At 41.0% G+C, this 23,467-nt stretch overlaps 1 protein-coding gene across 9 annotated transcripts in view; it reads left to right on the top strand.

The window, feature by feature from the left end:
* PLXNB2 (plexin B2) overlaps positions 1-23,467 on the top strand; it is a 255,297-nt gene that overhangs the window by 106,856 nt on the left and 124,974 nt on the right. For 2 of the 9 annotated variants that reach the window (XM_064506589.1, XM_026113056.2), the window contains exon 1: positions 2,989-3,227. The exons of the other annotated variants lie outside the window; for them this stretch is intronic. The gene's annotated coding sequence lies outside the window, so the exon portion shown is untranslated. Of the gene's footprint in view, positions 1-2,988; positions 3,228-23,467 lie in introns of those variants that run through there. 9 annotated transcript variants of the gene reach the window in all.

The following is a 23,467-nucleotide window of genomic DNA, read 5'->3' as shown; positions in this document are numbered from 1 at the left end:
TGATGAAGTGAAACTGTTCAGATCCAGTTTTACCTGTTCTTCCACTTCCTATTTCACTTTTCTTTTGCTCATAATCTTTTTTTCATGCATTTCCTTACCCCGGTTCAGAACACGATAGTCATATAAGCAAATATATCCTCTTAGCATAAAACTAGTGCACTCAGGTCACAGTTGGGGTTTTTAGCACAAGTTTACCTCCCTGATCTTCTACTGTTGGTTGTTTCTGCGTTAGTCATCCATGCAGTTCAAGCTGTATATGAAGCGTTGCCATCAAATGCTATAGCTTACCGCAACAGTTAAAATCACCTGAGAAACGGTGTGATTCTGAAGTAATGTTTGCCAGGATAGACAGATGAACCTTCTCAACTTCCACCTACTGTGGGTTTCTGGCTTTTGGGGGCCTCTAGGCTCCCTGGCTAGTGAGATTCAGGTCACAAAGATGCACATCACAGAGTGGATGTTTGGGCGAATGTGTCCAAGTGTGCAAGTGTCAGGTTTTTTGCAGCAGGATAATATTCCTTGCATTTCTTTAAGATAGCTTGTTGCAGTATTTCTAATGCAGTCCTTTACGGTTTATCTTTGCAATCTTTCTCAACTATGCCTGCCTCATGCTCCGTACAGCACAAGCCATCAGAGAAGATTTTATACTTCGGCATGGCAAAAACATGTAGCCTGTACTGGAATATGGAGAAGGAGGAAGAGAGATGCAGTATTTGAAAGACAGGGCATTTCCGTCGAAGCGTGGCTCCGCTTCCCCCTCCCCCAGGTCTTGTAGTGGCTATGAGAACAAGTCATTTTCATTTATTATTCATGTTGCTTGAGCCTTAGTTTTACTTCAAGCTTTGTTGATCAGAAATACCAAAGATGTGCAGATGTGCAAGTTAGTTAGGAAGTTTATTATCTTCCGAAATAGCCAGCAGCTAAGAGCTCATTTGCTTCCTGAGCCTGCAGTGGGCATCGGGACCCTCTTTTTAACATTCTTTGGAGCCATAAGGACTGAAAATTCATCTCGTGAGAGCGAAAGCTGTGGGCTTGCCACAGCACCAGCCCTTTAAGAAATGCTTCAGATATCACTTGTGCACTTGACAGTGCCAAACACTTTAGTGTCAGTCTTGATCCAACCTCCAGATCATCCTTCAAAATAAAGAGCTTGCTTGACAGAAAGGAAAGGATGAAGTTAGCTTGAAGCCTGCCTTGGAGTCCAAGTGTAGACACCCATTGCCATGTCTGGCACCAGCCAGGCATGCCAGTCGCTGCTTGACTGCCTCCCAAAACGTACGGCCAAGAGAGCAAAGGCGCTGCCGGGAGTTCGCTGATGCAGACTCATCTCTGGTGTTCCCAGGACCTGTAATTTCTCCTTATCCACCTCCTCTGGCCCATCTCCAGCACGACTCGCGCCAGGCTGTTCCCGGCCGCTCGGTGCAGTAACGAGTAAGGCACGCTACAGAGCCCTCCTCCTCCTCCGGACACAGGACCTCATGGGAAGCGAAAGGTCTCTCCTAGACACATCCGTCATCCCCTGGCATTTTACAGCTTCCCCCCAGTGCTGAAAAGAAGTAGGGTAAGGCGGTAATGTCAGATGATAGACGTATCAGAGACAAGAAAGTCTGGTTTAGCCTGCAGCGCAGCAGAGCGGTGGTTTTACATTCCTTTTCTGATCACTCCCCATCCTTACTGATGCTACCCCAGTGGTACATTTACAGCATATGACAGCGGGATTTTTAAGAAGCTTGTCTTCAGACAGAGGGTCTCATTTGCTAAAGAGTCTCTTCCCATGTTTTTTGCCTGAAATATGGGCAGAGAGGTTTGGAAGGAGAGATTACGTGTTGCAGGCCTGTGCTCATTACCCTGTTTGGAACCGGTGTTCATTTGGATATTATTCTGAAGTTCAAAACTGGTGGGTGGCGGGGTGGAGAAAAATTTGTGTTGCTTTCTCCCTGCTCCCTTCCTTCCACTTTCTTAATATCTGTATACACCCTGGATTTCCAGCTTTTTTTGGTTTTGAGCATCTTCCTGCTCTTCTGCTTTTCTTCAGTGGTTAGCTTTCAGTTTGCTTCTGTTTCATTTTAGAAATAGTTTTTTTCCAAACATTTTCTTCTCTCTGCATCACCTAACAAAACTAGTAGTTGTGGGATGATCTACCCAGGGAATCCCAAATTTCTACTGCTGTACAGCATCATTCCTACGCATGAAAGCTCTTTCACCACAAAAGCCAGAAAAAAAGGGAACTAAACAAAAGGGAGGCGAGTAGCTGAGAGACAGGCATCTGAATTTGCAAGCTAATGACTAATTTCCCCAAGTACATGCCCACTCCTAATTGTGTTTAGATTAGATTCTTAGATCGCTTGGGGCAGGTATATGTTTTTTAAGTGCCTCACATGTCTATGTCCTAGCAGAATAATTCTGAATTGTGTGTGGAAGCAACAGGTAGCTAGTGAGATGTATCTATCCAGGATTAAATTCAGCTTCTTGTGTTCTGGTTTGGAGGGGAACACAACAGACTGAAGTTCATCATTAATCTGAACATACTCTAGATTTTCCTATCAAAATAGTGCCTCATTAACTTTATCCCATTGATGTTCATGTAAAAGTTAAAGGTCCCTGTGACTCTTGGCATTGCACTCTGCTGTGAGTATGTATGTATTTAACACAAGCTAATGCTGTGTATGTTGTTGGGGCCCTATTGTAGTGCTGAAGACGGAAGGATTGTAGTGCTTTAAAGAAAGTCGGCAGCAGTCTCAGTGTTGGCAAGTTTTGCTGAGCCTGCTCATGCCTCTCTGCATTGTTTTGGCGCGCTTGCTGTTGCACGAGGCAAGTCCCTCCTGAGCGTTGCCATACCGGCGGCGAGCAGATTCCCCCACCCGAAACTTGTTGCGGCACATCTGTTTCATATTGAGACTGCTGGTTTTCTGCTAACCCCTCCAGCACAGAGGAGTCTTTGAGACATTTCTTCTGCATTCCAGCTCAGAGCTATTTGCTAGGGGAAGAGAAAGCGATGCTGTGTCCTTTATTAAAAAAAAAAAGGAGAGAGAAAATAAGGGCAGTGAGTACCTTTTGGAATGCAGCATGCCTTTTGTAGTAACCCACGTGAAGGGGAAGAAGTGGAGCCAGAAGTGGAAAGAAGTCAGAGCCAGTGCTAAGCTTCCCGGATGGAGTAACCGTGTTGCTTTGGCTCAGCATGGTATTTCTTACCATGTCATCTTAGTATTTCTTCTGCATCCTGCAAGGTAGTTTGTTTGCTAGTTCATGTTTGCTTCCCTGTCGTTTTTGTTTGTTTTGTTTCAAGTCATGTCTTTAGCTGTGGTGAACTGTCTCGTAGAATATAGATTTCCTATAGTATCACTAGAGTATATAGTATATGTAACTTCTGAAGAGAGACCTAATGTATCTTTGTCACTGGCAAAGGTATTCTTATTTTGCAAGATAATCTTCTGGAGTTAATGATAGGTAATGTGGCCAGTGGCACTGCTGTTGGCTCTTCTAATGAAAAATGGATGTTTTAAGTGGCAAGACAAATTCCAGCTAGATATTTCCTTTGGCTTTCATTTACATATCTTTTTTTTCCTTCAGAAACTTATATATCATATAAGTACAATTCAAGATGTAAGATATTTATTCCTCTATTGGAGAGACAAACAAACAAAAAGGACCCATTAAAACAGTTCCAGTGAGAACTGATATTATTATAGTGTGCCTTTGTTCTTAATTATTTCGTTCCAGGCTGCAAGCACTAAAATACTTCCTGTCGAAATTGGTAACTAAGTAAATGGTCTATTTAATATGTAGAAGTGCAATTTTTGGTAGCTTTTGATTTCACTATGGCTAATTATCCTTCTTGCCAAACATTTTTTCAATCCTTTCTGTCCTGTCTGTAGATGATATGTCAGCAAAAACCTCGTAATAGTGTTTGAATTAAGCTTGCTGGAGGGGAGCAGGATGAGAAAGCAGAATTTTCATTTAATTCCACACATTTTCTTTTTCTTTGAGATTCATTTCGTTGTTGGCAAAGTAATAAAATTAATAACTTTTAATTAAAATAAAACGATAGTTTGTCTGAATTGCAAGTACATAATTTTAAAGCAGCCATATGCATTAAGCTTTCTTTTTAATTATGAATCCACCCAGAATACTTCCTATAACATGCAGAGCATTGACATAATTTTCTTTCAAACACCTACAGCTGATGCAAATGTACTGTTTATTTCTGTTGTGTGCACTTTAGTTATGTTTAATTCATTGTGTTCTGAGATTGCTACTGTCTCTCAGACCCTTCTGACTCATTTACACAATATATCAAAAGCTAGTTGATAGTCACTCTCGCACTCAAGCAGCAGCCACTAAGAGGTGTAATGGTATTCCAGCTAGAAAAAACTTTCAGAAGTAGGGGGCCAAAGCAAAAAAAAAGAAAAAAGATCACATTAAACCTTTTAAATTGTGGCCCTCTTCTAATTTCTCAATGTCTTTTCTGTTAATCAGTAGTAAATGGTTATATGTTCTGCTCGCTTATCCTTCAAACTTTGTTCTTCACACTTTGCCGTCGTTCATCCTACCTACGGCCCATAGGAAACATCTCTTGCAGCATTTGCCTTACATGCACTTACACTGCAAGCGCTGCTCCACAGATGAACATACGAGTAAGCGTGCAAATGCAGAAAAAGCTAATCCTGCAGATTCTTTTCTGTTAGATATTTTCTTGCTTCTGTCACCGCGTTTGGCGCATAACTGGCCCGGGAGCGCCGGGCAGTCTGCGAAGCGTGCGGGCTTCTCGGACGAGCCCAGCGGTCTGGCACGAAGTCTGAAGGTGCCGGACCGCGTGTAAAGCAGGGAGTGGAGCTGCTGCAGGAACACCTGCTCCTGCAAGGCCCGCTGAACTGCCCGCCAAAGACACCAGTCCTTAACGAAGGAGCTTGTTAAACCTATGCCACCACTAAAGTGTAATCTTCCTGAAAGGCTTATAGCTCCTTTTTGAAACCGCTGTTAAGCTAATCTGAGTAAGCTTTGCGGAGTTGCATCTGAATGTCCTTGCTGAAAGTGGTGTGTATCTGCAGTGCTCTTTCTTTGAGGGAGAATGCTTTGTTGCCCTTGTCAAAGAAATTTCCATTTAAAAAAAAAAGAGCTGAAGAAATAAGGAAGATCTTTAATCCGCTGGTGGTCATTTGTAGATATAAAAATAACATAGGTGCCTTAAATCCCAGCTCCAGGATGGAGCACAGCAAATGCAAGGATAAGTTATTTCTCCTGCTTAAGAGTAGGAACCCAAATCATTCTGTGCTCTTTTAAAAGTTTGGAGATATCTTTTATTTTAATGAGAACCATATAGGCTTTTGTGTGTGTTCAGATGTGCAGAATAAATTGAAACTTGCATTCTGCGTGCTGTCACACATTAGGCCTGGAATGTGGTTGTACTTCTGGCCTGGTGAGATCAGGTTGGGGTTTTTTTGTTCAAACATAAGCGTAATTCATTCTTCATAGTCAATTGAACTCCAGCATTTTTCAAGCCAGCTGCCAATTGTGATACGTGCACTACTTGCTTTGTGGTGCATTCTTTTGTCCCCCGGTAAGAAATTGTGAAGGCTAGTTTGGTGACCTTAACCTTTTCGGAGGTAAAAATGAGACCCTTGTTTGAGCAGACTAAAGTTTTCACTAAAGTTTTCAATTTTTTCTTGCTTTTTTCTTCTTTTTCTGTTATCAGAGAATAATGTCCTCCCTTTATGTGTGTGAACCTTGTATAGCCTACGAAAAGCAAGGAAACACATTTACGGGCCTTGGCACCAGAGACCAATATTTTCTTGTTTCCATTCACTATGGAAAGGTCACCTTGTCATCCAGTACAGTGGTGTACTCGTAGTAGCTTTCAGATAAGAATATGAAGGGAAATGCATCCTTACCTAAGCAAAAAAGTCACTTTTAAAAAGCTCACTTTTACATTTAATTTTGCTCAGTGCCATGTTCTGTTGGGACTTTTCTGTTTTTTAAATTATGACAACAAAGAGGAGACTGCAGTAACATCATCCTAAAGGTGTAAGTGTGGAGTTTCTTTTCTCTCTCTCTCTCTCTTTTTTTTAGGAGTTTTCAGTAGTCATATTTGATACATGACTTAAATTTGTTGAGTATTGGCACTGTAAACTATCACCAAGACTGAATCAGCTTTGTAACCAGTTCTGTGTAGTTTGGGGTTAAAAGAAGAATGATTTGTACAGTTCTAACATGTTCTAAGGGACCTGGTTGTCTTCTGTCTTGTTTCTTTTCAGCATGTTTGAGTGTTTTCCTCCTGTTCAGAAACGCTTCTTCTTCAGTTTAAGATCATGTTAGAGAAAATAACTTATGTATTTTGTATTGAATTGCTGAATCAGAAGGAAATATTTGGAAAGAATCTAGTTTCTTTCATTAAAGAAACATGTTAAAAGAGAACCACGGAGACAGAGATGGGTTACTCAATGTTATTAGGTAAAATTTTGTTTCTTGGAAAGCGAGCCAAATCAGTTATTTCCAAATTAGATTAATTTGGGGTACATTGTTATGAGGAATGTTCTTGAAATATCTAGAAAGGGGGGTTGTAGAATTGAATTTTTTGACTGCTTGCTTTCGTCCCTTGAAGAATGCTAAAGTTGCCTACTTGTGTGAGATAAATTTAGTTGCAAATCTTAGTAATTTTTGTTTATGTTTGAGCAATGTGAAGCAAACAAGTAATGGCCTAAGGCTGGGGCTCCTAGGAAATTCCTGCAATACCAGTCATAATTATTGATTTTTATGGAGTTTGAGTTGTTGGTAACCACTTCATTTGGAATAGTTTTAAATTACTGCCATATGTGTTTACAAAAATCTTACTGCTTTCCATTAGAATTAATTTTGTCTTGTAGTTGAAGGGACTGACATAATATTCCAAAATTATAGTTTATGCTGTTGCTGTTACACCTCTGGACATATCCAAAGAAAGACAATGTAAAACCCAGGTAGAGTATTTATAGGGCAGTTTGTCAGCTGCATACCAGTGTTTTGAAATACACATCTGAAGCTTAGAGTCTATTTTATTATATTTTTTTATAGGTGCCAAATCTAGAAAGTTATCAGTCTTTCAAATGTTAAGAGAGTGAAACTGGTAGGTCCCAAGAATCTGAAAGCAGTGTTTTCAGAACTGTTGTGACAGTTACTGTCTAACCAAAATACTGAGCTTTTCACATTACTATCAAAGATGTTTATGATTTGGGATTTTATAACCATTTATTTCTATTTCCATGGTGTTACATTATAGACTTTTGGGGGTTGTTTCTGGAAAGTGGACCCACTTCCTCTCTTCAAGTGTTTTTCTTTTTTTTTTTCTTTAATATATTGCCTTTGGTCACCAGACGAGTCTGGAATAGATGCATTTATTAGTCTAGCATGAAAAGTCAACATCTGTTATGCTTTAAAGCAGATTTCAAAGTGAATTCAAGTAAACTGTAGAAAATCTGTAATCCTAATAAGAGGATGAACTTGACATAATCACTACTTTTTAGTGAAATAATTTTTCTGCTTTTGAGGGAGATAACTTAGTGGAACATGCCCAAAAAAGGGGAGGGGAAGGGTCTAAGGAAAATGTAACATAACGATTAAACTAAAGGAACAGGTGAACTTAGCCAAGTTTGTTATTCCAATATGAGTAGGTCTTGCAAATTTGTAGGGTAAAATCCTGATCTGTGGAAAACTGGAGTCAAATATGAAGAGAGTGTCTTCTCTTCCACATCTCCTGTGTTCAGAATGAGCAGTAACCCAAATACCTCCAGGAATCAAAATGAAGAACTGGATGAGGAAACTGTTGAGAGATAGAAGTGCTCAAGAGACAGAAGTGTAGAAAATATGGAAAAGATTCGATCAACCTAAAAGTATAGGCTTCTCTGGGATACAATAAAGGGGGATTATAAACTGCCTTTTCTCACTCTCCTCCTAAACTTGTATCCTTTACTGTTTTGGGTTGGGGTATGGTAGAAGGAGATAATATTTAAGTGGAGCTGCAAGTAATTGGATAAGAGAAGAAGGGAAGATCTTTTTGAGAGTTTTATGCAAAGATGCTGCTAGCTCTTGATATTTAGTCAGTTTTTTTTTTTTTTTTTAAATTGGAAACCCTTCTGCTTTACAGGGAGAGGCTGGGATTTCCAAATCCTAAGTGTACTTTGAGATCTGCCACAGAAAAGTGCTAAGAACTGAAGTATTAAAGATAGGCCTGCAAATCTTTATTTAATTTCTAAATAACTGATGTATTTTTCATTTTTCTTTCACCTCACCTGGGAGTGATGAGCAGCTCCTTCTGACTTGTCAGCACCCTTTGAACAAGACTGATCTCATGCTAATGTTTTCATAGCATTTTCTGTACACAAATGTGGACCACCCTCTTTGAAACGAAACAGAACCACAAGATACTCAGAAGAAGGTTGTCAATGGAAGTCTAAACTTCCCACCTCTAATTTGTCCTTTTTTTTGCAGTTTCCTTTTAAAATGTTTCCTTCTTGGGAACTTTATGGTAAGTGTCTGAATGCATCGGCAGTAACTTTCATTTCACCTCCTCGAGTCTCTTCTATAGCAACATCTGGGAAATTCATTTAATTTACTTCAAATGTGAAATTGCTTTCAATTTGTCAGCTTTAAGCATTTAACTCCCAAGTGAAGCACATGTCATTAGCTGATATTCTTTCAAGAGTTAAAGTTTGTGTAACTAATAGCCTAAAACTTAGCCAAATCCAAATATTTTAGTGACCATACTTTAATATCTCCTCAGATTATCCTATGATAAATGGAAATAATTAGGTAGTATATCACAGTGTTGATTATTACAGCACCATTTCTTTCTCTGTCAGAAAGCACTGTTGTAATAAAACTCACAAGAAAAAACAGCCAAGCAAATGTATTTAGTTTGCTTTGCATTTTCAACTGACAGTTTCATGGTGCTTTGTAATGGGCTGTAGAAGAGGTAGCAATAAGATGTGACCTTTAATTCCTGAACATTTGGGGTGTAAGCAATGCAAACACCCCATCTAAAGCTACCTGTCTTAATGTTATAGTATGCAATTTACTCTCCTGCTTCCTCTATTCTTCCACCATGTTTTCCCATATGCCCATCACTATGGTATGTATCTATTACATAATATTTTCTCCACCCGTCCTGGAGGTATGCATGCATAGAGTGGAAATTAATTTGGCATGAAATGCAAACAGTAAATAAGAATTAGTGTTTGAGCTTACCTAAGCAGTGGAAGATATAAAGTGGTATTGTTCTTCTAAATGTACACAACAGCAACTGATACCCAAATCATTAGTCAGTACCTGGCCTTGTGCGTTACTCTTTGCCAGCCAGCCCAGCCCCTGCTCACACCCTGTAATAGCATGATTCTCTCCGCAGAGCCTGGTTGTGCGTGACCTTTGCTGTTTAGCAGCTGAGAGAAGGAGAGATTGGAAGAAGTCTAGAGACACTGCCTTTCCCTCTGCTTTTCCTCCCATGCCTTTCCTTCTCTGCCACCCCTGCGAATGTCCTCAGAGCGTGGTGCTGAGGCAGAGAGCCAAGCGGATAAGAATCCGTGAGTCCCAGGAAGGCAGTAGAAGATGGGATTATGCTAGATTAGGTGGTCACACATTCAATGACATCAGAGAAACTGCAGAGGATTCAAATGCCCTAAACTTTATTGCTATAGTTTCCAGTGTGTGTGCGTGAAAGAGGGAGGGAATGAAATCCTTCATGGAGATCTCTAAGCCCCTTTCACAGACCCCTGAAATAGCACTGATGCCTGTTTAAAAGGTTTATTACTGCATGGCGTGATGATGCTTGTTTTCTCGGTAGTGGAATTGGCAATGGGGTATTGCTCTGTAGTAGTCTTTTCCCCTTCGAGGGTGCTGTTCCCAGGCTTCTGCCTTCCCAAGCAGGTTAACCAGTATATTGGGTTTTCCTTCTGAAGAACCTCTCCTGTCTCCCTTCCAAATGAGACCAGTAATAAGCATCTTTGGTGAAACAGTGGATTAAAGCCACTTCAACTCTTACTGGCCTGTCAAAACAGCAAGGAATTTAGATAAAGATTAGCAATTTCCATAAAATAGTGTGCTTTTTTTCTGCCACTTCTTTTTTTTTTTTTAATTCAATGGGCCAATTCAGTACATGAAAGTGAATGGGAAGGTTTTTAAAAATTCCACTGAGTTGTTGATCTGCATTTGAAACGGTGCTGGGGTTTTCTGTGCTCCTGACCTCCATGCTGGCACATTACAAGGGTGTCAGTGATCGCTGCATCTGGGCAGTGAAACAGGGGTGCCTTGAACATGTCTCGAATTCGAAAAGTACACATCCCCTCTGGAGCATTTAGCTGCATCGCTGTGTTCAGATGGCTTGCTTAATTCAGAGTTAATTATTGAATTCATGCTGAAAAACAGTCTGTTCCTCTGCTGCTACCCAAAATTTCAGGGAGGCTGAGTAGTGCAAAGGAGTCATTTTGAGGAGTGATAGTGAAATGAAAGTAATTTTCTTACGTTTTAGCTCCCTGCTTGCATGGCAAGTAGCACTTATACTTTAACCAGGTGCACTGCAAGGTACTGCCAGTAAACACGGATGAGTTCTGCAAGGAGGGAAGTGATGAAGAGAAGGTATGGTTATAACTACATAACCATTTAAAAATCTCTTTTTCCAGTTATGCTTTGTGCAACGAAGACTGTAAGCATCCACAGAAGATGCAATTTTCTGAGCTGCAGGGATTTATTGATTTATTATAATTTTTTCCCTCCTTCATGGAATTGGTAGGGAGGATTAACTTTCACTTAGACTCAGCTGTCATTTATCACCACTCCTATCCCCCCATTCTCCCTCCAAACGTGCTGCTGAAATGTGGCAGGTGGTTTTGCCAGTAATTGCCTGCTATTTCATTCCATTTTAAATGAAAATATAGAGTACAGTGGCCTTCCTCTCTCATCACCAGAATACTTCACAGTCTTGTGGTATCGACTGAGAAAAGGCAGGAGAGTGGGCTGCCCTTTAAATTGGAAAGCTGTATTATCCTGCTGTACATTCCCTCCGGAGCGGATAACTTAATTTCGGGGCAATAAGCTTCTGACTCCAGCATTTATTTTTTATGACGTACAAAACAATTTTTTTAAATGGCCCCAATTTCTCTGAATGAAAAAGGAAACGGAACAGAGCCTGTGGTAGGTGTCACATTTTGAGCCTTTCGAGTAAGCCGTGGCTCTTTCTGTGGGTTGCGGGGAAGTTTCTTTTAGGGTACAAATATGTTGATCTCATTCAGAGGCCTGTAACTGTGCTCTGGTATAAGGTGGCTTTTCTTTGGCCCCAGCTGTGCGAAACACTATTGTAATTAGCAGGATGGTTAACTTAATCAGAGCACTTGGCTCGGGAGAGAGGTGTGAGAGTGCGCCATAATTAGCATTTTTATTCCTTTGATCCTGAGTGTGCTCTTTATTGACAGAAGTATCAAGAGCTGTTTTGTTTTTTTCTTTTAACACTTCAGGAGGCGGAAATATATTTTGCTGGTGAGATTACAGATTTATTAGTGAGGGTGGGTTTTTTTCTTTTAAATACAACCCTCCCAAAGGAAGTAGAAGAGGAAAGGGTTTGCCCGCACGGAGAAGTGGCGTTGGGCCTCGCTCTTCAGCACCGCGGCGTCTGAGCGGGTGCGCGGCCAACAAACGGCGCTTTGGCGCTCGGTACGGCTGCAGGCCTCTGCCATCGCACGGGCGGTTTTCACAGGATCCAGACAGTTTTCAGCTCATGCTTTGGGCTGTTAGCTAGGCATAGTTGTTATTTGGTCAGAAAAGGCTCTGCGTCCGTGAAGCCGGCTGGCCGGGTGGGTTGTGCTTTTCCCTGAGGGTCCACGGCAGATTTTCCCTTCACCGCCGTGCGGGCTGCCAGGGCGCTGCTCTCCGTGCCCGGCGCAGCCTCGGGGACGTTTGGCAGGAGGCGGCACTGCCTACCTTTCGAGACGGCCTTAGCTGGGCTTGACAGACGTGCGGTCACCTGTGCGTGTTCAGCTGTGGGATGCCTCCAACACCTTGCATCTCCAGCACGTCTACCCCAAATTGGGTACGGTTTGTCTCAGTAGGCTTTGAGCATTCGGCAACCCAGAACAACAGGTTTATGCACACTTTTTTTTTTTTTCCGACTTTGGGATGACATTAGTTCGGCTTTTGGTGGACAGGCCATGAGAAAGCACCTGCTCCATATGCAGGTTCCATATGACCTCATTCATTTTTATTATTAGGAAAAAAAAATTGCAATGTTTATTACAAATGATGAAAAATGAAAAGCAAATGCAGGCCAGCGTCCCCTTGTAAGAACACTTGGTAGGTTTTTACACTTCCTTTATGTCTATCTGTCTCTTTCAAGGCTCTTACAAAGAGTAAGACATATCCTACTCCTGCATTCTTGCAGTGCATTTGTGTCTGCTTTGCCGGGAGAAAAACTGTATGCTGAGGGAGGCTGTAGAGAATGCAGCCATCATTAAGGGACTTTTATGTTATCCTTGATTTCACCAGATTGCTTTTATCTGCTCAAGATGAGTAAGTAATTTTTAAAACATTTATGTAACTAGGTTTTAGGTCAATAGCAGGTTAAACGGTTTATTTAACTAATCTTTCCTGACAGTGAAAGTATGTGGAAAGACCCTCTCTCAGTATTTTTTCAAGATTATTTTCATATCAGCATTAAAGCAGCAAGCAGTCTCCTTGACAGTAGACTTGGAAGATAGATACCCATTATTTGAGGGACATGATAAAAACAGTATAATCTCTTCCAATATCCATACAAAGCCAGCAATTGTCTGTTTCTGCTATTCCAGTTATTTATGTAATTATACTTAATGCCACACAGATTTGAGAAGAAAAAGAAGTTGTTGCTGCTGCTTCTGATTAATATTTTTCCATCCTGAGCTTGTAAAAATAGTAAATGCCTCTTATAGTGGTAAGAAGAAGAAAGGAATATAGATTTGCAAACAATTTAGCAGAGGAACTGAACCGGAGGGGAGGGTGTGCCTTTTCTGAGTCAGTCTCCTGCCCACATAAACACATGATTCTTCAAGTTCACAGACCACTAGGAAATACTGCCATAGCATAATACAGCTCCTTACATATTAATACCTTAATTAACTAAAAGATGTGGTAGCTTTGCAGTTGATTTTAAAGGTACAGGATTTAGCTAGACTAAACCTGGATCTATCCAGGCTATCCTGTGTTACCCCATTCTCCCACATTGCTCTGTGCAAAACTGCTTACCTCTTTGGGGCCTGACGACAAGTGTTTTAAATCCTAAGGTCCTTCCCATACTGCCCTGCTTAGCACAGCAATGGTAGCCAAGGAACAGGAGCTGTGGCTGGGAAGCCCCTGCTCTCCAGCTGTTCCCACTTGCTGGAATGATCCCACATTGCTTTGAAATACACTTGGAAAGCAGCTCCATGCTTTCAGGCTCCAGGGTTAGGGGAGCTGCTTTATAACTGACAAATTTGCTATGTTCACTCATGCTCAGCCTTAGATATTTGCATTACTTCTTCATGGTATCTGAAGAGAAGGAAACTGGATATATATCAAGTTTACAGCAAAGGGCTCAAGTTAGGGGTTCAGATTGGGCTCAGCAAAGCTGGTATATTCATTTAAAGCAGATTCAGGAAAAACAGAACTTTGTAGGCCTACTCAAGAACTACATGTATGCTGATAGGTTTTATGATGGTCAGGATCAGGTTGCTCAGCTATAGTATTGTACACTTATACAAATTCACCACTTCACTCAGCCTATAAGTTCTGCTTGAGCTAGATAATATCGTTTTAAAAAGATATCCAATCTAGGGTTTTTTAAAGGCCTCAGGTGAATGGCAGATTTACTGCATGCAAATGTAAATGATTCCAGTGACTTACCTGCATTCATTCCTAACAGTTCCCCCTAATATTTAGCCTGAATTTTGCCTCAAAGTTCCATACACTTATACAAATTCACCACTTCACTCAGCCTATAAGTTCTGCTTGAGCTAGATAATATCGTTTTAAAAAGATATCCAATCTAGGGTTTTTTAAAGGCCTCAGGTGAATGGCAGATTTACTGCATGCAAATGTAAATGATTCCAGTGACTTACCTGCATTCATTCCTAACAGTTCCCCCTAATATTTAGCCTGAATTTTGCCTCAAAGTTCCATTTGTGGCTTTGTATCTTGTTATGCCCTTTATTAAATGTCTCTCATTAATGTAAGTATTTATGGACTGTGATCAAGACATTCTCAACTTCCTCTTTGTGAAACTGACTAGACTGAATTACTTCTGGCTCTTGCTTTAGGACTTGTTTTCCTGACTCTGAATCCTTCTTGCAGCTCTTTCCTGAATCCTTTCCAATTTGTCAACATCTTTTGTGAAGTGCGGATACCAGCCATGGATGTGTATTCTTGTAACGGTTTCAGTAATGTTGTGTAAAGTGACGGAACCAGTCCTAGGCTTCTCAACAATATAAGTGAAACGGAATTTTTGCCACTGCAAGAACGAGGGTAAAATTAATTCATTCTGGAGATCTAGGCTTGCTATTGCAGCTGAGGAAGAGGGAGGGCAGAGAGAGGGATGGGGCCAGCATTGGGAGGAGCTGCTTCCCATCTCCAGCAGTGGCCACTTCTGCCAGCAGGAAGAGCAGCTCTGGCATGGCAAAGTAGGCAGCAGGTCCATGACTGCCATTTAAAGACGTTGTTTTGCTAGCTACCCTATTGCCCTGGATAACTGCCAAACTTGCCTGTTCCTAATAATGTCTCTCTGAAGTACCACAACAATATTTTCTGCTTTGTGTATTCCCTAGCTCATGTATTGAATGAGCTCATTAATTGTCTAAATCACTGCATCACTGCCAGAGTCTTAGCTGCTGCTCACCATGACCCTGAAGTCTTTCTCCAAGTCACTGCTTCCAAATTAGTTCACCATCTTACAAGTGTAACCTGTATGTGTAAAGCATAGCCTTGCGTTCTGTAACTCTTACAAGTAATGTTGTTGAAAGAACCCAGTTTAACGTATTTTTTCAGTTCACTCTGAACTGACTTGCCCTTAGTCTTGCTGCTCTACCATTGTTCACATCACCTTCACCTTGACTGCCACAGTGCTGTTTTCTTCCACATCACTTAAGACTGTAGATTAGAAAAGGACCAAGATCCCTCTGTACACAAATCAACTAGAAGTTTCATTTGGATCTGGGAATGCCATCTTTTTAAAGTCTTCCATAATTCATTGTAACACTTCTATTTTGTGGGATGCATGCCACCACTTTACACTCATCTCTGAGTGGAAGAATTAAAAAGAGGAGTCATCTTTCATCTTACGGTTCTGCTTGGGGTTCCTACTACTGCAATGCAGTTGATGATACTGCAGAGGGATATTTAAATTCAAGCCCCAAAAAAGCCTAATTAAAGTGAGGAAAAAATTATGAATGCATTTCTATTTTTAGGATTCATGAAACTTGCCTTAATGGAACCTTTGGGCTTAAATTAGTAGACATTCCATCTTTAATTGGAGCATTTTGCTGCATACTGGTGTTTAAAATAAAGGGAGAGGTAATTAGGCATTTATGTAAAAAGTAAAACATTCAGGGAAGCCAGTGAGCAGTTCTGGCTGTGATACTGACTGCATAGATAAAGGAGACAGGGAAGGCAGATAGATGAGTGGCAGACAAATCACGCTCTTCCAAGTACTGAAGTTAACTATGCTTTCTGGGTGCTTCCTGTCCTTGAGCAAACAGGACAAAGATATCACAAAACATACCAAAAATTAATTCAAAATAATTATTTTACACCATCCAAAATTGTAATTTCATGTCTACATCAGGAATTACAGAATATCTCAGGAGTTTTGCTTTGCATAGACCCCCCCACCATGCGATAGATGAACTTCAAGGTTATTGTATTTGTGCTTTTTGCTGCTACCTGCATTATGCACACACTAAAATAAATAGGGGTTTGCTACCCAGGAAGTAATGTCAGCTCCACAGTTTTCTGTGGTGGCCAGTACAAATCCTGAGGCCTCCGGCTGAAAGGGAAAATCATAGGATGCTCCGTGGTGGCTGGTATCGGCTTGGGGCCAGCACCAAGGCAGCTCCGAGGGTTAACACAGGGAGGTCACGTCTGCTCCTGAGTCCAAGTGATTTTAATTCCAGAAAACTGGTCCATTTCCCAGTATGGAAGATCTTGAAGGAGTAACATCACCTTGCTGGCATTTACCATACTAGACACTGTTTAACAGAAGAGGAAAGGAGCGTTCAAGTTTGCAAGATTAGTTGTGTCTTCTGAAGTCACTCAAGCACAGCAACCACTGCTCTTACTGCTGCTTAGTCACAACACCCTTAAAAATGCTATAAGCAGCTAACATTTTTCAAATATCAGCATATGGGGCTTCTGTTTTCTGCATGTGATCATATGCTTAGAAAAATGATGTTGCACTTTTTCCAGAAACCACGTGACTAGTCACATCACAGTGCTGCATCCCGAGCCCTCGTGTTATCCTTTTCTTTCGAGCATGCTACCGGTTGTTGCAAGAATGAAAAGTAGTGTTATACTCTTACTTTACCAGGCACAAGCATACATTTGCATTTGATAGCTGCAAAAATTGCTTGTCGGGGTTAGTGATTACCATTGGCTTTGAAGGGATAAAACAGTTTACTGACATAAAAAATTTAATATTAACAGTAAAGTAGTGAATACCTGGATTGTGGCTTTGTAGAGTTTTTGGAAGAAAGCTTTTTTTTATCTATTCCAAAGATTCTACTTTCATGATTTACTAACCTCGTTTTTTCTTAAAAATGGACAGGGTCTACTTTCAGTATTACAGTGCCAGTTGTGCTAACATAACTTATGTCTCCCTACTGAGCAAATGCTCTGTTTCCACTTTATTTCTAGTCTTTCTAAAACATAATTAAAATGGTAATATCACAACAAGAATCACTTTGTTCCATTATTCTTAATGGTGATATTTGAAGTCCGAACAGGGGAGATCCTGGTGGTCGATTATGGAGAGCAAAGAGGAATGGGTGTTTTGAGCATAGTGCTCTATTCTTTTTTCAGTAAAAATGCTACATTGTCAGTTTTCCTGGAGATGTGGTACAGTACAACAGCACGGGACTCACTGGTTTGAAGGGGGCTCCTTCTTAGGGTAAAAGACTAGTTTAAGTTTCCTTTTTTTAGGACATTCATAGCCATCCTTGTTAGTTCTTTAATGTAAGCATATTTTGAAAACTGAGTGGTCATCTCCTCCTTCCATCCCCCCTTCTTTTTTTTTTTTTTTTTTTGTGAACCACTCAATCATTTCAGAGGTACCATGACAGCAGCCTTTCCTTTGCTAACAGCTCTGCCAAGGGGCAAGTCAAATTGAATGTTTCATCATCAGTCCCATGCCATTCATACAATCAAGGAGTACTTTATAAGATTAATTCCAAGTTTAAGAGTGAAATCTTGGCAAATTATTAAAATTACTCTTGTTTAAAAAATGCATATCTACGTGGTAGTGTTGAACTTTAGTTATAACTTAGTCGACAAAGATGGAAAAAAAAGAACTTTATGGATATATTTTTTAAAAAATCAAACTTCACATTGTAATTCTCCTTGCAAATTTGAAATGCGTTGTCTTTGTGGCATGCTCTTACTTATAAAATATTAAATATTATATTTGCTAAATGGTAACAAATGAGCCAATGTTTACCATGGTAAGGAGTGCATTGGGGACATAATCATTAGTTAAGGGTAATTTAGCTTTAGCATTATCAGTTAGAAATACTGCAGTTGGGTGGAATATTTTATTACATGAAAACATCTGTAACCAATATGTCCCTTGGGAACAGCTTACGTGACCTGTGATCTGTTTGGAAAAAAATGTTTTAGTTTTACGAGACTGTTCAAAAGAAACTATGCACAGAAGGCTACATCTAAATGAATATGGAAAGTCCTTTCTCCTGTTTGTATACTTTTTCTGCAGATTTCTGGGAGCATTAGAGAAGTTTTTACATTCCAGACTGTAGTTTTGGAGCTTGCTCCATAATGTGTGGCACAGGAAAAGATCTAGATGTGTACAGCCTTGCACGTTACCTTTATCTGTGCCATGCAGCCTTTACATACAATTATCCTTGCTATGAGGTACCCTAAAACTAATGTAATCACAGTAAGTTCAATTCAAAAAATATAGTGAAGCCATCTGAAAGTGTATGTATATTCTTTTTGATAAAAGTGTGCCAGTGGTGCACAAACTAATTGCATCTTTGCTACATTTCTCAGTCCTGCTACGTACCTTTTCATGGCTGCTCTTTTTTTGCAACAGATGAAGCCAGAATATGTAGCCTCAGCTTATATATGCTATGCAGCCACCTCAGCTCAGGCCTTCATGATGCTTTGGCAGGAAAACAAAGTACCCAGCTGCCGAGGACTGTCAGTCAAGGCCCGGAAACCTTGGGAGCTGGGAAGACAGGCAGAAAGATTGCCTGAACTTGACAGCCCATTAGGTACCTGACCTTCTGCTTAAATTACTTGAATTTTCAAAAACGTGGATTAATGCTTTCATTTGTTCTGTTAATTTGAAGGTGAAATAAGCAGATACACTGGCTAATTACAGATGGCTTGGGAATGGGATGGCATGTGCCATACAGCATAAGAAAACAGGCTGTATTATGAGGGGTATTTTAACCGCTTTTAACTATTTTAATGGTATGTCTGCAGAAAGGAACTATGCAGAAAAACTGCAAATTCATTACAGAGCAAAAAAAAAAAAAACGTTAAATTCACCCAGGATCTCATTGCATTATAATCCTCCATAATTAGAGGCAAAAATACTTGCTTCTAGTTACTTGGTTACTGCCTACACCCAGTAATCAAAATTGGCCAGTATATGATGGTAGGCTGTACAGACATGTTGCACAACATAATATGTCTAGTGGCATTTCTTAGGCATAGGCTACAGGATAACTGGCTTCATGGCAGTAAGACCACTACATTTCCATTCTGACCATTTCTGGCATTGCTCCAGTTTGTACTTCCTGCGCAAACTCCTGCAGCGGGTGGGGCCTGCAGCAGGAGGCATTCCTCAGTCGAGATCTTTTCGCTCTTAAAGTAGAATGAGGTGATGCCGCTTTTTAAAAAGTCTGTCTTGTTTTCTGAATATTTAAACCACAAGGTCCCCATAAGTGCTTCAGCAGTATATAGGCAGAGCAAGCCTTTCTGGGCATATAAAACAGATATGTGGGGTCTGTTTTTCTCGTCTGCTGTGCTGACACCACTGTGCCCAGGACTGGCTTCAAGATTCTGTGGCTGAGTGTCATTCATTCCAAAACTTCGGTCTCATATTCTCTACGAAATATTTTAAAGGTATCTGCGAACTGGTTGGTCACAGCATATGTTGGTGGGAAGCCCAGAACTGGAAGGCACACTGAAGCCCTGCGCTCCTGACGAAAGAGCGTAAATGTCCGTTTTGACCCAGCAAGCAGAAATGCTATAAGAGGACCAAGTTATTCCTAAAACAGAAAATCCTAGAGCTCCAGTAACCTGGGAGGGTTTTCCTGCCCTGCACATTCCTGTAAAATGATGACACTCCCTTTCGGTAAGTTAAGATACGAATGTGAAGATTCAGGGAGTGAAACCATGCACACTGCAGGATTTTACCTCTGATTTTCAAAGAGGTATTCCAACCTTGCAAATGGCACGATAGGCAAATTGTACGTGTCGTGTTCTCAGCAGAACAGACAAAGCTAACCTGGAAGGCTAGACCTGTGTAAATGCAGTTGTCCGTTTTTAAGAAGTGAGAGGGAGACCCCTGTTCTCAGCAGCCAGTGAACTGCCGATCTCAGGATCCACAACCGCTGGTGGCTGTTGTTTCCAGCAGCAGGCCGAGGGACCTGTCTCGGCACGGGACGTGTCTGGTTGCCCCAGACAGAGGATGAACTGCAGCAGTGCTCCCTAGGGGGGCCTGCACGGTGCCCTGTATTATGGAGCTGAGATTCCCATATTAGCAGCACTAAGCAAGCGACTTGTGTAAGCCGCATGACTGCTGTAGGATTAGCTGAGAGGCAAGGCTGATGAGCCATAAAACAGTACTAGGCAAATGTTAGTCTTCTTTTGGGACCACATAGTTACATTTTCAGGCTATTAACTCTTAGAAAGCCATAATAAATATATTGCAAGTGGGACAGGAGAGAGGAGATGTCCAAGCTTGTGTCACCATGGAATGGGCTGCTGTACTTAGGACTATGACCTCTTCATGCAGAACCACAGTTGCCCTCAAAAATAAAGATAAGTTTTGTGGCTGCAATTTATGCACCTACGAGACAGTCCCAAGCAAGGAAGGCTGTGTGTGTGACACAGTTGGCTGAGCCTCATTTGCAGAAAGTTGCATCATTTATCATGGACAAGGTCGCATCATTTATCACTTCTTAGCAGAAAGGGTTTCAGTTTTAAGACCAGTCCACAGACAATGTCTAGAAATGGGATAGCTTGTTTTGTCTAGTTTTTGAGTCCACTAATGTCAGGAGGTAGAAAGTTCAACACTAATGCTATTAGCTGCACACTCTCTTTTAGGCAGACAGGACACTCAGGGAAGGCTATGGGGACAAAGTACAAAAAATAAGGGGCAGAGAGAGCAACCTAATGAGGGAAAGAGGACGTACTTTATGTGTTGAATGGAGGCAGGTCAGCTTCCCATTTGGAGAAATGTGGTGCAAAGTCTGTGTTTTCACAGTGTAAAGATATCCACAGATCTTATTTCCTTGAGCAGAGGATTTGGTAACGGAGCACACAGGAAACTGTTTGATAAAACACTTATATCCTATCATAGGAAGGCATTTCTTAACTTTTCTGCTGTAATTTAGTGCTTAAAAGGCAATGAATGTTTCCCAACTATTAGTATTCTTTTAATCTCTGAAAATCCTTTGGAGAGATTCTCAAAGTCCTTGTGAAATAAAAATAAACAGGTATAAATACAACTCTTCCATCAAAATGGTGTAAAGATCTAATGGGAGAGAAACGGCTAAGTAGAATGAAAGGATAGCTAGTATCAGACTAGTTACGTTACAGCAACTGTTCGCTTGCTTTTCTTTTACCTGGGTGATTCCCACCCGTCCACCCAAATAATAAACTTAAAAAATGTTATAAAGTAACACATGCAGAGTTTTTAATTGTACAGCAATGAATCATTTACGCTGTTCTCCCTACTGACCTCATCTTATTTCACTGTAGTGCAGTTTAACAAGAAGTATGTTGTTCTGGTAATCCCCAGGAAATCTGATGTCGTTTATCAAAACCCACTATTTTGAAGAAGAAATATGCTTTGCCAAGAGACCTGTAGAATGTCAGACCAGAAACATGCTTCTCTCAGTGTCTGAGAGGAAAACGTGTGTGTCTGTGTGTGAAAGTGCAGGCCTTCATGGAAAGCAAATAGAGATAGCTGGCCAAGTGTGATTGTTTGGGAGGCTCGTAGGGCAGCATCTTCTGTCATGCATCTTAGTCCCAGGTCTGAAAAAAAATGGTTTCTGAGAAGTACCTAGCTTCTTATATCTAACAACAGATACTACGTACAGCACACAAGCCTAAGAGACAGCTCTGCTTTGCTTTACTTTGTTGTTTTTTTCAGCCAAGTTAACAAAAGTGTGTATTTTTGTTCATTCTGAGCCTGATATTGTGGGGCTTTTTTCCCTGCAAACTTTCCGCCTAGATAGTTTAGTGATTTTAAATGTGTAATGTTCTATTTTGGCTCTACAGTCTGCTCATATTAACGACTTCTCTGTTGTACTACTTGGCACATGAGGTGAAACAAATGAAGAGCTGTATTAATTATTCATCAGCCAATGAATTTCTTTCACTGTAACTCAGTTTAAGGTTTGTAGACCTCTTTGCATAAACTAATTGATTTTAATCATAATATTCCAACTGGTTTTAATTCATAATTTAAATATAATTGCTTAGGGAAGTTTTTTAGCTTTGTTTGGGGCAGCTGGTTCTTGAAAACAGAATTCAGCAATTATTTAATTGCTAAATTAATCATTTAACTTCAAAAATTTAGAGTTACTAGAGGTATAATAATATATATATGGAGAGAGAGAGTGTGTTATTTTTGTACAGCTGATATCAAATGAAATTAATAAATCAAAGGTATGTGTTTTTCTTTGGATGAAAGGTTAATAAAGTCAAAATCCAATCGTGTTCTAACCTAAAATTAAACATGAAAAAAATGCAAGGTAGGGACAGAGAGTTTCCTAAATCTTTCACACCTCATCGTGGGTCGGGAGGGGAGGAGAGAAGGAGGGGGAGGTTAGTGCCAAAGCAATCAAATCTTTTATCTCAACAACTATTTTCAGCAAAGTATGCTGATCTTATTTTCCATCCTCCCACACTTTGCATAGGAATTTTGGGAAAAATACATTCTTCCTTTGGTGGCTATGGTGCTAATACAGACTTCAATGCTAGGCGCCTCCCTGCCTTGCAAACAGAGCAGTGATTTGACTCGCTGCAGCAGGTAATTAAGGTATGGGGGTATTGGGAAGCATCTCTGCTTTGTCCACCGAAGCTCATGTTGAAAACGTCCAGCTGCTGTGCATGGAGGGAAATACTGCTTGCCAGATAGTTTTCCAGTGGATGAGAGAGTGTTTAAGGCTGTAACGCTAGAAGCAAGCCCACGCGCCTGCTGGGAGCTGGGGTGGTGGAAGAGGTAGGTAGCACCAGGAGCTGCTCCGTAACCCAGCGAGTCGGATGCGCGGTGGGAACGGGGAGAGAGCAAATGCTTCCCGCAGGCAGAGCACCACTCACGTCCAGACGTCGAAGCGCGGCCTCGGCCATGTGGCTGCATGGGTCTCCCCTGGTCAATCCCAGCCTCCAGATGGAGAAGTGCTCTGTGTATGACTGGCAAAACCCTGGATCCCGGGGTGCCGTGGCATGGCAGGACGCGGGCTGGTGGGAGGGCAGGTCCCGGGTGGCCGCGCGACAGGGCGGGAGGAGGAGCTGCAAACAGCCCCGGCGAGGGCATTTGGTGGAGTTCTCCGCATCTGGCGGAGCCAGTTTCAACAGCTTTAATTACATTTGTGGTTTGGATCGCTTTGGTTGGCCATTAAAACTCATTTCACAAAGAGTAGTATTGAAATGAGCACGGAATAGTTGTGGCCACTGTGGATTTCCTCCAGGCCTACACGAAGCGTAAATTAGTTACTGAAAACTTGACAGTTTGTCCCAAGTGCTTAACTCTTTCCTCCCTGGAAGTTGTCTTTTCAGTAACAAGTAACTTTGAAAGGAAATAATATGGTTGATGCTGTTTTTCCTCCCCTTTACGGTAGGGCTATAATTGCAAAAACAGCAAGGAGTGATTTGTTTGAACAGGAAGTGTGGGAACTTCCTTTATAAATATTGTCTTTCCCTTCATGTAGAACCAAAAGTGGCTTCCTCAGTTGGTGAAAAAAGTGCTTGAGCTGAACAATGAGCATTTTTCTTTCTTAGCTTATGCCCCGTATAAACGTGAAAGAAAGAAGTTTCA

The sequence above is a fragment of the Dromaius novaehollandiae genome, chromosome 1, assembly GCF_036370855.1.
Source record: "Dromaius novaehollandiae isolate bDroNov1 chromosome 1, bDroNov1.hap1, whole genome shotgun sequence".
NCBI classification, from domain to species: domain Eukaryota; kingdom Metazoa; phylum Chordata; class Aves; order Casuariiformes; family Dromaiidae; genus Dromaius; species Dromaius novaehollandiae.
This window is presented reverse-complemented; position numbering and strand designations above follow the sequence as displayed.